Here is a 14,262-nt window from a genome sequence, read left to right on the forward strand (position 1 = left end):
ATACGTGGTCGATGGCTATATCTTTTCGCATATATTTTGTACGGAAATTGGAAACCCCTTTGCAAAGGCCTGTCAACAAGACAAAGTGATTTGCTTGCTATAACTTGGATATGAGGCGGATGTAATTTTTTTAAAGAATATATATACTTATAAAAAGAACTGACGTGTTAAAACCATATCTCTATCCTTGGGGCCGTGTTTGATAGTATAATATTTATGATTAGTAAAAATAAATACTTGCACAGATTAGAGAAAGGAAAATAAGACGCACATTAACTGTTAAAGGAAGGTTTAATAATTAGTGTGTTGGTTTATGAAAGCAAACGTTTTTAACGATAAATATTTACAAAAATATTGATAGTAATTATGTAAACCTGAATAATACATTGTAGTTTGTAGACATAATTTACCTTGTTAAAACCATGCTGTTATTCTTTGTTAACCAAAATACTTGGGCATTAATAAGAAACATTGAAACAAAAGAAGCTGAAAAGTATAAAATTTAGAAACTGATGTCTGGAAGGACACAATAATGTTAGAGCTGCTTACAGGCTTACTGTGATTGGAAACCAAGATGTATTTGGAGTTTGTACTGGAAGAGTTGAGGAAAGTCAGGGCCGTTATTTTCATATTGGATACCTGGACAAAATTGTATGAGTAAAAACTCATTTTTGACAACAACTTATTTCTGTAACATTCATAAAGTCACAATATCCACTGAGATAATTGGGGGATAATTATTTTATAATGCATACATAACATACCGGTAACTACCTATCTGGAAGTAAATTTAGCAGATTCTAGTCTACTTCTATCCTTGCACAAAATAGTATAAATTTCGCCAATTAGCAATAGGGTTTTGGCAGATTTTTTTTTTTTTGCATAACAATTAGCATCTGTACATTACTGAGTAAGTTGTTTCTTTAAAATATTACAAAAATAACCAATTCTTAATTTTCAGGTATGTTGCAGTTACCCTTTAAGATGTTCAAAGTAAGTTTTTTAAGTAGTATTACTGATACTTATATGTTCTGTGAAATTATTAACTACAGTTTTGTTTGGTAATAATATTAATTTATATGTATATTATAATCACACACAATCTACCAAAATAGTTTATGAGTTGGTCAGCTAAAATCGACCATAACTATAGGTTTGCTCCTAGTTAATGGAAGTAAATAATTTTTAAAACGCGAAAGGTAACTTTTCGGTCATTACCATACTCATACAGTGTTTCATTCATTTAAATGAAAACAATAACTTATCATTATGAAAACTTATATCATTATTAGTTCGTTGGTAAAAAACCTTGTTTCTGAAACACCAGTTGCCGGCTCGACAGGAGTGGAAGGCTACGATCGACGGAAGGTGAATAAGTAATGCTGAACATTCTGGTGTCAGCAGCAGCGTCCCCGGGGAGTCTACCCAATTGTTTTTTTCTATTTAAACATAAATTTGTAATCTTTTAAACTCGTATGAGAACATATCGACATTTCAGCGCGTAAATTTTTTATAGAGCCGTATTTCAACATCGGATTCCATTATTGAGGTTAAAAGGTTTCCAGGAGGGATAGGGATGAATTGAAATAGGTTAAAATTAACTGATATTTTAGTGAACTTTAATCAATTGTTTATATTAAGAACAAATAAACATTATTTTATCGACTGGTTTACATGGAAACGATAAGAAAATTAAATGTACTAATTTAATCTAGATAAATAAATTTTTTATAGTTTTCACATCATGTTAAATTGCCGTCTTTCAATTAGTCACAACTAACTGTTTCAAATAAACCATATGGCAATATAGGCCTAGCCTGATACACTTACATTTTATTTATTCTTGGCGTCATTGGGTTAGGCCTATAGATAATACAATGATAATACCTTCGTTTTCAGTTTATCGTAATACTAGGTGTTTTCTATATACAACATTTTATTTTATGCATGTGATATTAAAATAGTTATAAAACAGTCAAAAGATATTGTACTAGTACATTCAACAGCCTAAATTGGAGTCAAAATTTACTAAATGGTCAATATTGTCTTACATTTTAATTGATTTCTACTAGATATTTAAAACGAATAAATTCAATGTATCTGTGTAAAGTGTTTACTACAATTATAAAACAAACAAAATTAAAAACTATTTCATTAATGAAAACAGTCCACAGGAAAACATTTGCTGTTAAAATATAAAAATGTCATACTACTTGAACAATAATTCAAATAAACCCCAATTGAATCAATTGTAATGGTCTATTTTTAGGTACAAAAAACCTTCTCGCATTCCTTCACAAAGGACAAAGTGAAAATCGAAGATCATCCCTTGGGCTCACGTTCCAGGCGTTCATGAAGCTATGGAATGTTCGGTTTAGGTTTAATAAAAGTAAAACGCCCAACCCTTCACTGTGTGACTGTAAAAATCGATTAAATTGGTTATAATTGCGTATTTTTCGTAAGTGATAAAGTAAATTTAACTAAAAGAATTAGTAATCGAGAATGGGAAGGGTGTGGACCGATTGCCTTTGAAAGTGTTTATTTTTATTTCTTTAAAATTCCAAAGAAAAAATTACAAGAAAAGTATTTTAATTATTGTATATTTTATCAATTACCATTCACTTTGATAGAATACCACCAAGGTGATTCACTAATACAGATACCTTTGAATCACACACAACTAAATATATTTACTAAAAGATTATATAGTCTTAATCTCTTCAAATGAATTGTTTTTGTCGTCAACATAGGCTACACAATTTTTATTTAAATATTTACCTGGTATTGATACTAATTTAAGTGATGTTAAATATTGAGTTGGAGGCTTGTTATACGGCGTGGTTGTTAAAATTGTTTGTGCAAAATCCTGTTTTGTTGTTATTGTTCTAAACATAACATATTTCTTTTAAGATAGGCTACGTATTATCATTGGTCAATGGTATTATTCAAATACTGTTCAATAATGTAACATATTATTGTAAAACAGCCGTTGTAAAAGTGTAAATATGTAGAATTTTATTGTATACAATTTAATTTAATAACTGCATAGTATTTTTCATTTATAGAAATAATCGATCTTAAGACAAGATAGCCTACTTGTTTCTCCTCAATATTCAAAATATTTTCTCCTAAAATCCCCATTGAATGATTAAATAATGTCCACATACAGCGAGTTCGTATAATAACACCAGCGACCAATAAAGCCAGTAACATACTCATTCATTATGAAAAGATCACTTATATAGGCCTACTGTATAACAGTTGCCCCAATTAGTTGGTTGGGGAGTTAAAAATTAATAATCTTTGGAAGTTAAAAATTAATAAACTTTTAACCTAATAAATCAGATTTTTCAGTTTCTCTAAATTTGCAGATTTTTAGTATTGTTTAGTCAAAATTTGAACATTGTGTACAGAAGTTAGTATTTGGTGAGGATTATTATTTGGTTATTTTTATGCCTTAGATATGTGAAAAATTATAATCTTCGTTTAAATGTACTATGAAGTACCTTTAAATTTAATGGCTGGGATAGAATATTTTGCTGTAGATAATGATTGTTGGCAGCACTGCCGCTTCACTAGTTTTGGAACCTTCTTTGACATAAGAATCCAGAGATTCCAACCTTTGAACGGAATTCTTTTTGGCACGATGTTAAGTGGCAAACGCAGCGCTGCTGTAAAAGGAATTTCTCAAACAGTGTGACATACTGCATCTACGTTGTACCATGATGATTAAAATCTAGTTTAGTTGCGTTGTGTCGCCATTCTGTTTTTAATATTTCTAATTAACAAAGTACATGTTGACGGTACTAAAAAATATTACCTGCATTGATTACACTATATTTTATGATTATACATGTTGAACAGGGTCTAAAAATACATCTGGAGGATTAAAAACGTTCCGAAGATATACAATATTTCTAGGTTCACGAATTACTGAGAAAGTGTAATGGAAATTAGTTACTGGGAAGATCACTAGTCGCATTAAATAAGTATTCAAATAGTAGGATAAACAAACTACAAATGCAATGCCGTTTTTAAATAAACTAGAAATGCAATGCCGTTTTAAATAAACTAGAAATGCAATGCCGTTTTTAAATAAACTAGAAATGCAATGCCGTTTTTAAATAAACTAGAAATGCAATACCGTTTTTTTCAAATAAACTAGAAATGCAATGCCGTTTTTTAAATAAACTAGAAATGCAATGCCGTTCTCTATACTTGTGTTACTAGTTACCAATTATATGCTTTCCAAATCTAATACATGTCAACAAAACATAAAGTGTTCGCAATTGCTCGAAGATGACAATCGTAAGCTTCAAGATGCGTTCTTGAAGATTTAACCACAGTTCGTGTCATCTCTAGTACTTGTCCTCGGATAAATTTTTAGAACGGAAATAAAGAAAAGGGCGTAAAGAAAAATCGATAAACATTTCTTTACATCAAGTCAGCCTATTTTCATAATCACTAGAATTGAAACCGGTCGTTACAAATGTTTTTTATGCAGTAACCAAGTCTTCGTCTATGTTACAATACTACATGTTACTGTTCTAGATTATTAATAGTAAAAAGTATTTGTTTTAAATTTGTATAAGAAACAAAGATGTTTAGGATAAGGTTGAAATTGTTCCATCGTAGGATTAGGAATAAAGGCAACTATTGTAGTTGCAATCCAATAACAATTTGTGTCTAAAACAGTTCGTTTCGATACAGCAAGCATTGGCCTCAGTGGCAAAAGTTCTATACTGTTAAAGTTTTTATTATTTTTTGAAGCTTCACTTTGTTTGGGTTCAGTTTAATTTGAATTTCCTGTCTTACATAAACATCTATAAAGAATTAGTTATGCTTAGTAAATTGTATGTGCCAGTTTATTCAACCTCCAATATGTAAGGTAAGATTTCATTGGTCTAGATTTCACCTCAAATGTATTTTAATCCTTGCCCAGACATAACGAAATTTTGACTTTTAGTAAAAATAAAACAATTATTTTTTAAATATGACTATCGAAAGTTTATCTACAAGATCAATGAAACTCGAATGTACGGGAAAATGGTCCAAGTCTTCTTCATTATATAAATAATTTCTAATCGTAGCACAAATTAGGATAGACATGTGAATAACGGACACAATTTTATAAGCTGGTTTCAAAGTTATAACTAATATAAGTAATAAATAAACGAGTAATTATAAACGGTTTCGTATAAATGTACGAAAAATCAACCACCTAAAGTCTATATTATTAGACTATTATCCAACTGCCTTTTGCATATATTTTATTTAATATTTCGAAGTAAGAATCCACAGTACAGTAGTGATCGGTTTCGACGGTGTGTCCATCCTAATTGGTAGAATATCCCGGAAGTATTAACAGTTGGATGAAGTGGCAGCTAATATCAGCTTCGTGGCAATTAGTGATGGCGTTACATCGTCGATGGTTATTGTAGTTTATAATCAAACTGACTAGAGTCCACTGCAGTGAAATTATATTAACTTGTTGACCTTTTAACCTGTGTGAAACCTATCCATTGTAACAGTTTAATGGAAAATGCGTATATATGTTTGTTAAAATAGTGTTTCATCATGAAGTTCTCAGCCATTTAGAAAAATGGTTAACTACAAGATATTTTAGAAATTATTGGCAGGCTTATTGCAATTGTACGTATTGAGAAAATTGTTCTGACAAATTAACCATAAGCACGGTTTGTAAAGGACGACATCTACAATATTTGATTTTTAAAATTAAATCCTACTAGAAATCATAATATTTTTGTGGGTCGGTAGCGTGACGTTCTACTAAAAACCTATAGCTGCGGATTTTTGTTTGGGTCGTGGTGTTTAATCAGACCAGTCTTGAACAGTAGTGGCTTTGCTTTCCTGGATACGTTCATGCACATACCCTAATTGGAGGGAAAAATGATACGTTATAAAGAAACGCTAAGCTCTTTTAAAATGTATATCAAAATAAGAAGTATAAATGAATCGTATTACTTTCTACTGTTACCCCTAAAAATCATATACCTACTGTATACAAATATGCACGTACTTGTTAAAACTAAACGCGCAAATCGTGCATTTAAAGATCTTTAACCAAATTTATATACGTGCTGAACGCCAAAACTATCTTAAATAAATTCCCCTTGTTAACTAGTGTTCAACTAAGTAACTTAAACCTGTTTGAGGTCCACGTGTCCCTTACCTATACAACACAAACTTGTACTCAATCACAGTAAGCCCATAAGCGGCTAAGGCATTATTGGGTCCTCCTTTGACGGCAACAGTCTCAGCAAGCAGTGGGTCGCTACTTGGAATAGTACAAAGTTGTTCTGAGTGTACAGCCAATCTCTATGTAAAACCATTGACTCAAACATACACTTTACATCGATAGTGTATGAATCTCGGTGATCTTCAACACGTTTACCATTGTCATTGTTAGTTTGACTATCTAAATATTATGTTTCGCATTTGTTGAAATGTTCATGTTATGGTAAGATAGAAATTAAGTGTGGTGGAGAAATTAAAGGTACTTTACAAATTAGTTTTTTTTTTTTTTTTTACTGAGTGATGCCGAAATCGTCTATTACGAAACTGATTTCGTGTAAGAAATTCAAATTTAAACATCTGTATTTAAAGTAATTTCTTAGAATGGGATTCGGAATTAGAACTACTGAAATTTAGTTTACCAATTGTGATGAAAAATACCCGTCAAAACCCTTTTAAAAAACAAAACTATAATGGGGATGTACTGTTAACGGACGTGGCCCTTGCAAATGGGACCTGTTTTATGTACATTTTTACTAACGAATCATGTATGAATAATGTTAATACAAACAATAATCACTTTCACGGGAAAAATATTTTTGCCAATAATTTAGCAATACAGTGTGTCCCGTAAGTAAACAGCCAAACTCCGAGAAATGGTTCTATGAGTAAAAATAAAGAGAAAATCATGAATTACATTTTTTTCCAAATCGCTTCGTTAACCAGATGTCCGCCATTTGTTTTTTTTCACATTAACATTTATATCTTTCATGTTTTTTAACCGATCATTATGAAACTTCGTATGTATGTTAAGGTAGAAGAGACCTATGTTATTAAAAAAATTTATCTTGATTTATCTTTAGATAAAAAATGGCGGTCAATTTAATTTTTAACTTACATTACAAAAATGTGTAGATTTTTTTAGTTGTAAAATGGGGAAAACCTGACTAGATTAGCCTTTTTCTACCCCATGAAAAATCGTGATATTCAGATATTTCTTATTTGATCTTTTTCACTTGATAACGTCCAGCCATTTTTTTTGTAATTTAATAAAAAAAATAAAATGGCCGCCATTTTGAAATCTTAAAATGAATGAAGATAAATTTTATTTATAACATGGGTCTCTTCTACCTTAACATACATACCAAGTTGCATAATGATCGGTTGAAAAACTTTTAAAGATATTTATGTTCATGTAAAAAAATTCAAATATCTGGTTAACAAAGCGATTTTTGCAAAAAAAATTATTCTTGATTTTCTCTTTATTTTAACCCATAGACACATTTCCCGGAGTTTGGCTGTTTACTTACAGGACACTCTGTATATGTAGTCGGACCCATACATCACGTTTGTCTAAACTAAACCCTAAACTATTTACACTCTGTGCATGAGTGACCTTTCCTTTTATGTAGTGACAAAACGTGCTATGGACATCTACATCAAAGTGAGTGTAAAATAGTTCCTAAATACATAAATAAAGACCCACTATGATGTCAAATGCTGTAATATTTTTCGATTGTGTTTTGTATTTAAATTTCAAATAAGATTAAAGTTTTTGGTTATTTTCATTATTTACGAGTATATTGTGATTAGTAACTTATAATGTAAATATTTAGATTGGTGCGAAATCTCAATTCAGTTGATATCCACACAATCCTGAAGACGCAATAAATACGGACGATAAAAGTTTGCAATCTCTCTCAATATTGCAACATTTCATCTCAATTTCGGAATGTAGGTCATCCTGTTATCTTGGTTGCAACTTTTTTTCATTTTTCGTTTACAAAATCAGAAAATGATCTAATATTGTGTACAATAATGTAAACGGAATTTAACGGAAAAGATTCTATGAAATTGGTTCTGGGAGAGTCGATTGTCAAAGACGATTCCACTAAAAATCTTCAAAGAAGCTCCCGTGTCATTCAGATCGGCACTGCTTTTATAAAACGATGTCGGAATAACCATTAGGAATATATTTTCGGTAAAACCACTTGGTGGTTACATTTTTATCATTTGTAAGTACTTTCAAGTTAATTGGTAGGTAAGCTATGATTGGTGGATTTGTTGATTAAAATGTGGATTTCTTAGTAATAATTGTGTACAGGAATCCTGTTTGTACATACAATCTATTCGAAAAAATGTTTAATCATTTATTAGTACAGTTTTCTAGTCAAGATTTGTATTATATTTGGCTTAAATAATTGGCGAGAGTATAAGACTAACTTGTGAACTCAGATCCCCTTCGTCCCTCTTCCTACCTATTTTTCCCCTGTCTTTAACTGTTTAAATTATTTTCACATTAAAATGTGTTGCTCCTTCTACGTCAGCTCATTGTATAATACGTAGTAAGAATTATTTATATTTCGCACCAATTTTACTTTTATTGTAAACCTAACCATGCTGTGTCCCAGTTTTCTTGGAAATGAAGGAAATATTGAATGATTTCCATTTCATTTAACAGCCAAGCTATTCTACCCCTTCCTCAAGAATGAGTGGAACTCGAAATAAGGAAGATTGCGTCTGGAATTCGTATTAGAATATTTATTTGTCATTATTTTGCAATAATATTTGTTTTTAAATAATGTTCAGTTGATGAAATAGCACTTGTATGGCGATTTTACAATGCGAATTTTGAAAAGGATTTCTTTAGAAATATTTAATTGAAATATTTTCTACATCCTCGAAAAAAAGTCCTACACAATATTAAATATAAGTATGTTTATTCTTTTGTTTTCTATGCTTTTTTCTTACAATTTACTCTTATGGTGTGTAATAAATATTTAGTCTTAAGTTATATTAAAGATCTACCATTACAGTCTACATAGTAGACTATGCTTTATCACCCATGCTAAACATCTTTGTACAAGGTTTTGGGATTAATCTTTTGAACATTATGCTTCTGGTAAATGAAAATACATGTATATTACAACATATAAAGATTTAATTTATTGAAATATATAGTTAACAAACATATGTGTGCTTGTGTGTAGAATATAATTTTTTACTTGAATTTATAATAAATATTCGTCTTGTATCTGACTTGTATTTTGCTTTTATATTATACATTACTTACAGTAAAAACGCAGCATAAAATTAGTGGCGTGCCATAATTAACCTAGAAAGTACTAAATCTTCAGTGCACCCCTTTAGTGCAACATAAGCCTAACGTCAATAGCAAACTGGTAATAATGAATCATGGCAAGGATTATAGCATAAGTAATAGTCCAGCTTCACCCATCGCATCGTTACAACAATCCGTATAATCCAACAGCTGGTACTAGGTTATTAGTTAGACCACATATTTAAAAGATATTGACACTAATGTGTCAGTGTTGGATCTATGAGGAAACCCATATAAATTTTAGGAGGATTTTAGGGGTGTTTTTTACTTCTTTAGAATTGTTTAAACCTCTTAAGCTATGTTTTACTTCAAAGTAAAGGCAGATTTTCCAACTTTCTAGACAAAATTATGAGTTTATTTTTTTTTTAGATTTGCGTTAAAAAATTAATTGCATTTTAGTCATTTTTTTGTTGAAGTAAGTCAAAATAACCCAATATCAAATATGTCAGTTGTTTACGAGTATTCAATCAGCAAATATTATAAGTATTAATACACGGACAAAAATTACAAAATAATAGCTTGATAACAATACAAAACCTACTGACATACATTACATTCAGTAGGCGTACACGTATAGTTAATAACCATAAAATTTACAAAACAAATAAGTCTGGTACAAAATCTCATCTCAATTTTGTTTTGACGTATGTCACCCGACATGTGGCGACGACAGACAATGCGTTTGTTTCGTACACAAGTGACAGGTATTTCCTATCATCAAATTTTCAATCATTTTTATAATATAAAAATGAAGGGAATTTTGTAGAAAATATAGCTCTATGTTTGAGCTGTCAGTTAAAAATTTTAATTTAGGTCTAAATTTTTTATCGACGTAATTATTCATGTCAATTAAGTTTTGTATTTAAGTATATATCTATTTTGTAAGATATTGTCATTATTTTTAAACAATGCTAATATTATATTTTAATATTTGTGCTATGGTTTTTGGACAAAAAACAGCAATGAAAAAGAATAAAGAAAAAGGTTTATGACCATTTTTGTTTGTAGAAAAGTAAATGCCAACCGACTAAAGAACGTTTGAAATGAACTTGTGAAACAAATTTAAATAAAATTAGGTTCAACTTTCATGATTTATACATTTTCATACAGCGTCATAATTTTTATGTAATTTGCAATTAATCATAGGCATACTTAATTACGACATCTTTTTCAATCCTATTTGACTCTAAATTGTTGTATCTTTGGCTCTCATATAGTTTAAGGGTTTTAAAATATTGTCTATGATTATATTACATTTTAATAACAAAGGCAACAATTTTTGTTAGAAGTCATGCTTAATAATGAAATCGAAAATGTAGAAGTTCCAAACGAAGCACTGATTCCGTCAAAAATTTATCTTTTTCATTTAAATAAATATAATCGAGAGCACCAGAGACCGCCCCGGGCCGGGTTTTATTGGGATCAACGGCTCACCCAAACATTTAACTTTGGCCTTAATCCCTTCTAATAAAAACTTTACTTCTTATTTGATTTACGATAACACTTTTCTTCTATTACCCTTCGTTTTTAATTCACACGCAGCTGCTAAATAAATTATGTGAAATGTGCTACTGGATAGTGGGAGATTTCCTTTAGAACTCTTAATTTTTTATTTTTATTCAACGACATTTGAAAATAATCTATGGTTTACTTGGTCTATTAATAACCTATATATTAGTTTTTTTTGTCCTACGACGCTAGGCGCTAGCACGGGATTATTTTCACATTACTTCAGGCTTGACCTAGGGGTTGCGGTATTAAGTTATCGCTTAGATTAAATTCATAACTGATTTGGTGGGATTCGAGCCAGGGACCTCAGGGACCACAGTCCCGAGCTTCTAACCACTAGACCAGCTCGCTCCTCCAACCTATATTCAAGCAAATACAATTAAGCTTAATTTTGATACGATAATTGTTCAGTTCTTTTATCTAATAATTTTCTTTAGCCTTTACTTAGAACAGCTGATGATTTAAAAAATGACTCCTACTGTACAAATAAACAAGATTGATTTCTGTTCTTCTTGAAAACATGACTTATTTTATTTCTCTCATAATATTTCATTTTTATTCACAAACACTCCACATTATTGATCTTCAAATCTCGGAACTTCGACTGGTTGCATTTACACATTGTTGAGCAACTGTTTCCAAAAGAGTTTACATTCCACACATTTATTTATACGAAACTGTTTAAAACGTACACCTAACTAATTAAAAGGTATATTTCCATTTTCCAATGTTATTGAATACTATCTCCCCAGCAATTAAATAATGGTTATAGAAATCCTCGAGCTCTAAATCAATCAATTAGACAGTTACAAGCTGCTATACCCATGCTTTGCAACGGGAAGAAAATGTGACCTAGAGAGCTATTAAAGTAGTGCTGGTGTGTGTTTTAAAATACAGCAACTCTATGATTTAGTTTGAAAACATAAACTGATTTAGAAGCGTAAACCTACTTACTTTCAAACCCCTACTTTTGATGTTAATAGATCCATAAGAATATGACAACATACCTTAGTGTAGCAATAGCATCAATTGCTTCATATTGATGCTTCATGAATTACATGTTTTACCATAATTCATCAATTTAAGTCAAGCCTCTTCACATGTAGCTTGCTATATAAATTAAAACATGAAACTTTGAGCAATACTTTACAAAACTTATATACAACCTCACTTTTAAACCAAACATAACCCTCCTCAATCTACATAAAGCGTCACAAGCATCTTATTCGAGTAAATAAACAAACGCCAGTTCATTGTACTGACCAGCTGTTTCATTAACTAAATTAAATTAAATCATTTAAACATTGGAAGCATGCCAGGCGTAGCCCTTTGGAAATCAGCCTGTGGGGCAGAGCCCTTAGGAAATTTGTCCATATTAATACTTTTCGGCAAATCTACACACTCTAAGCTTCATTTGTATGTGCCATATGCCTATATTTTTATTTGGTAAATGACCTTAACCGTTTACATAAAATTTGATTGTATCACTTTAATAATATAATAGATAATTGAGTTTGAATCAATTTTTTTACTATTCCTTTTTATTATATATTTTCGTTGTGTGTATTTATATTCGAATTTTTCGTAAGGGTACGGTTTAAACCATAGACTTGTTACAATATGAGGTGTTACGCAGCATACTTAATTGATAGCCAAAGAGTTCAGTAACTATTTCGCTTGTTATTGAACCAGCGACCTTTAGATTTGAAGACGAGTAGGCCTAAGCCCAATAACCACTCTGCTACCCAGACAATAAATTGTCTTACTTTTATTACAATGCTAAATTAAATATCATACTTCGATATTGTACTCAAATTATACATAGGTCAAAGTATGATCAAAGCAAAAGTCATTTACTTAAAAACTTGACTTATGTGTTTACACTTGTGTGTACTCTACGATCCATACATGCAGTATAATATAGGATAAATCGGTTGAGAGTTCGTTAAGCTAAAACAGCAGAGTGTAAGACCATGTTTTCAACACGGGCCCAGGTGGAGAACCGGGCTTACTCGGCATTACCTCCAGCTGTTCTAGAGAGTGTTTCTTAGTAACACTCGCTTCTTCGCGAAAATACTCGCAAATACAAAATAAACTTGTTATATCGAGTTAATAACATCAAATGACCATAATATTATTAAATTACATTTTCAATACGGTATTCACAACTAATTAAAAATATTGCACGAGTTTAATTTAAATTGAATGTTTAATTTTAGCGAAAATCTCTTTTAAAATCACAGGTTTCTTTGAGTGATTTCCTCTAATTACATTGAAGAGTAATTAACGTCAAAGTAAGCCAATTATGACTATGAAAAGCTGTAAATCCTTGAGAACGTTTTAGTTCCGATTCGTCTCCCTTTTATTTAGAAGTTCTCGCTTCAAGTGTATTTAAAATGGCATTTTCCTCGACATTTTTTATTCAATTTGAGATAGTTTATGTTTGTTGTGGTGAACCCAATCAATGAAAACAGAATTTTACTATATAGGTAGAATAATTTAGAAAGGATTTTTTTACCCATGTGATGTTGTAACAAGCTTCCCGTATACGATTCAACGTTACCAAAAAGTCCTAGTTGCCAAAAGGATTATGTGTCATAGAATCGTAGATTATATGTACATTGCATGAGTGTCATTGTCACCCTGTACAGCTGATAAAAAATAACATATTTAAGATACAGTGCACAATCGTTGATGGCGAGAAACTGATTCAAAGTAAACTTAAATGCAAACTGTCTAAGCCATTGAAGTACTTGTGTTATGCAGTATCAAAAACATAGACTGTAAATGGAACCAGAGCGATCATTATTGTCACTTATTAATAATACATTAGACTAGATAGGGCCTCCATTTACAACTATTCCCGTGCTTATTGAAATACAGTGATGATTTGAGTAGTTCAATGTTGGTTGTCAATCTAGAAAAGAACTAATGTACATTGTATGGACGCCGTTTGACACAAATGGTAATCCTGTTTAGTCAATTTCTTCTGGAGACATCAACAGACATTGTTTATAATCAAAATCAGAACATGCATTCTGTTATTGAGCTTTGGGGTGTAGCCTTCGTATTTCTACAGATGGCACTAACTTGCTATAACGCCGCCAGGGCTGAAGTCTGTTGGGGCGTTTCTATTGTTAAGGTGTCATATTCACTATTGGGGGTTGTTCCAAGTCACTCCCCGGCCCCGAAAATAGGGGAGGCGCTCCCATGGGCAGCATTCATTCATTTAATACTAAGAGTAAATATTGGGATTTATGATTTGATGCCTTGGGCCAAAGCGCTTTTGATGGAGTAATTTATTGTTCCAATCATATTTTCGTTTTAATAACACTTACGATAATCTTAAATGTACTTTGCTTGCATTAGGAGGAATT

General features: G+C 31.1%; 1 protein-coding gene across 1 annotated transcript in view; it reads left to right on the forward strand.

Moving 5' to 3' along the window:
* The window catches only part of LOC129002078 (semaphorin-2A-like), a 282,280-nt gene that overhangs the window by 64,383 nt on the left and 203,635 nt on the right, over positions 1-14,262 (forward strand). The gene's annotated exons all lie outside the window — the stretch shown is intronic.

Source organism: Macrosteles quadrilineatus, unplaced genomic scaffold (genome assembly GCF_028750875.1).
Source record: "Macrosteles quadrilineatus isolate MER2022 unplaced genomic scaffold, UCM_ALF_1.0 Scaffold_9__3_contigs__length_116548681, whole genome shotgun sequence".
NCBI lineage: Eukaryota > Metazoa > Arthropoda > Insecta > Hemiptera > Cicadellidae > Macrosteles > Macrosteles quadrilineatus.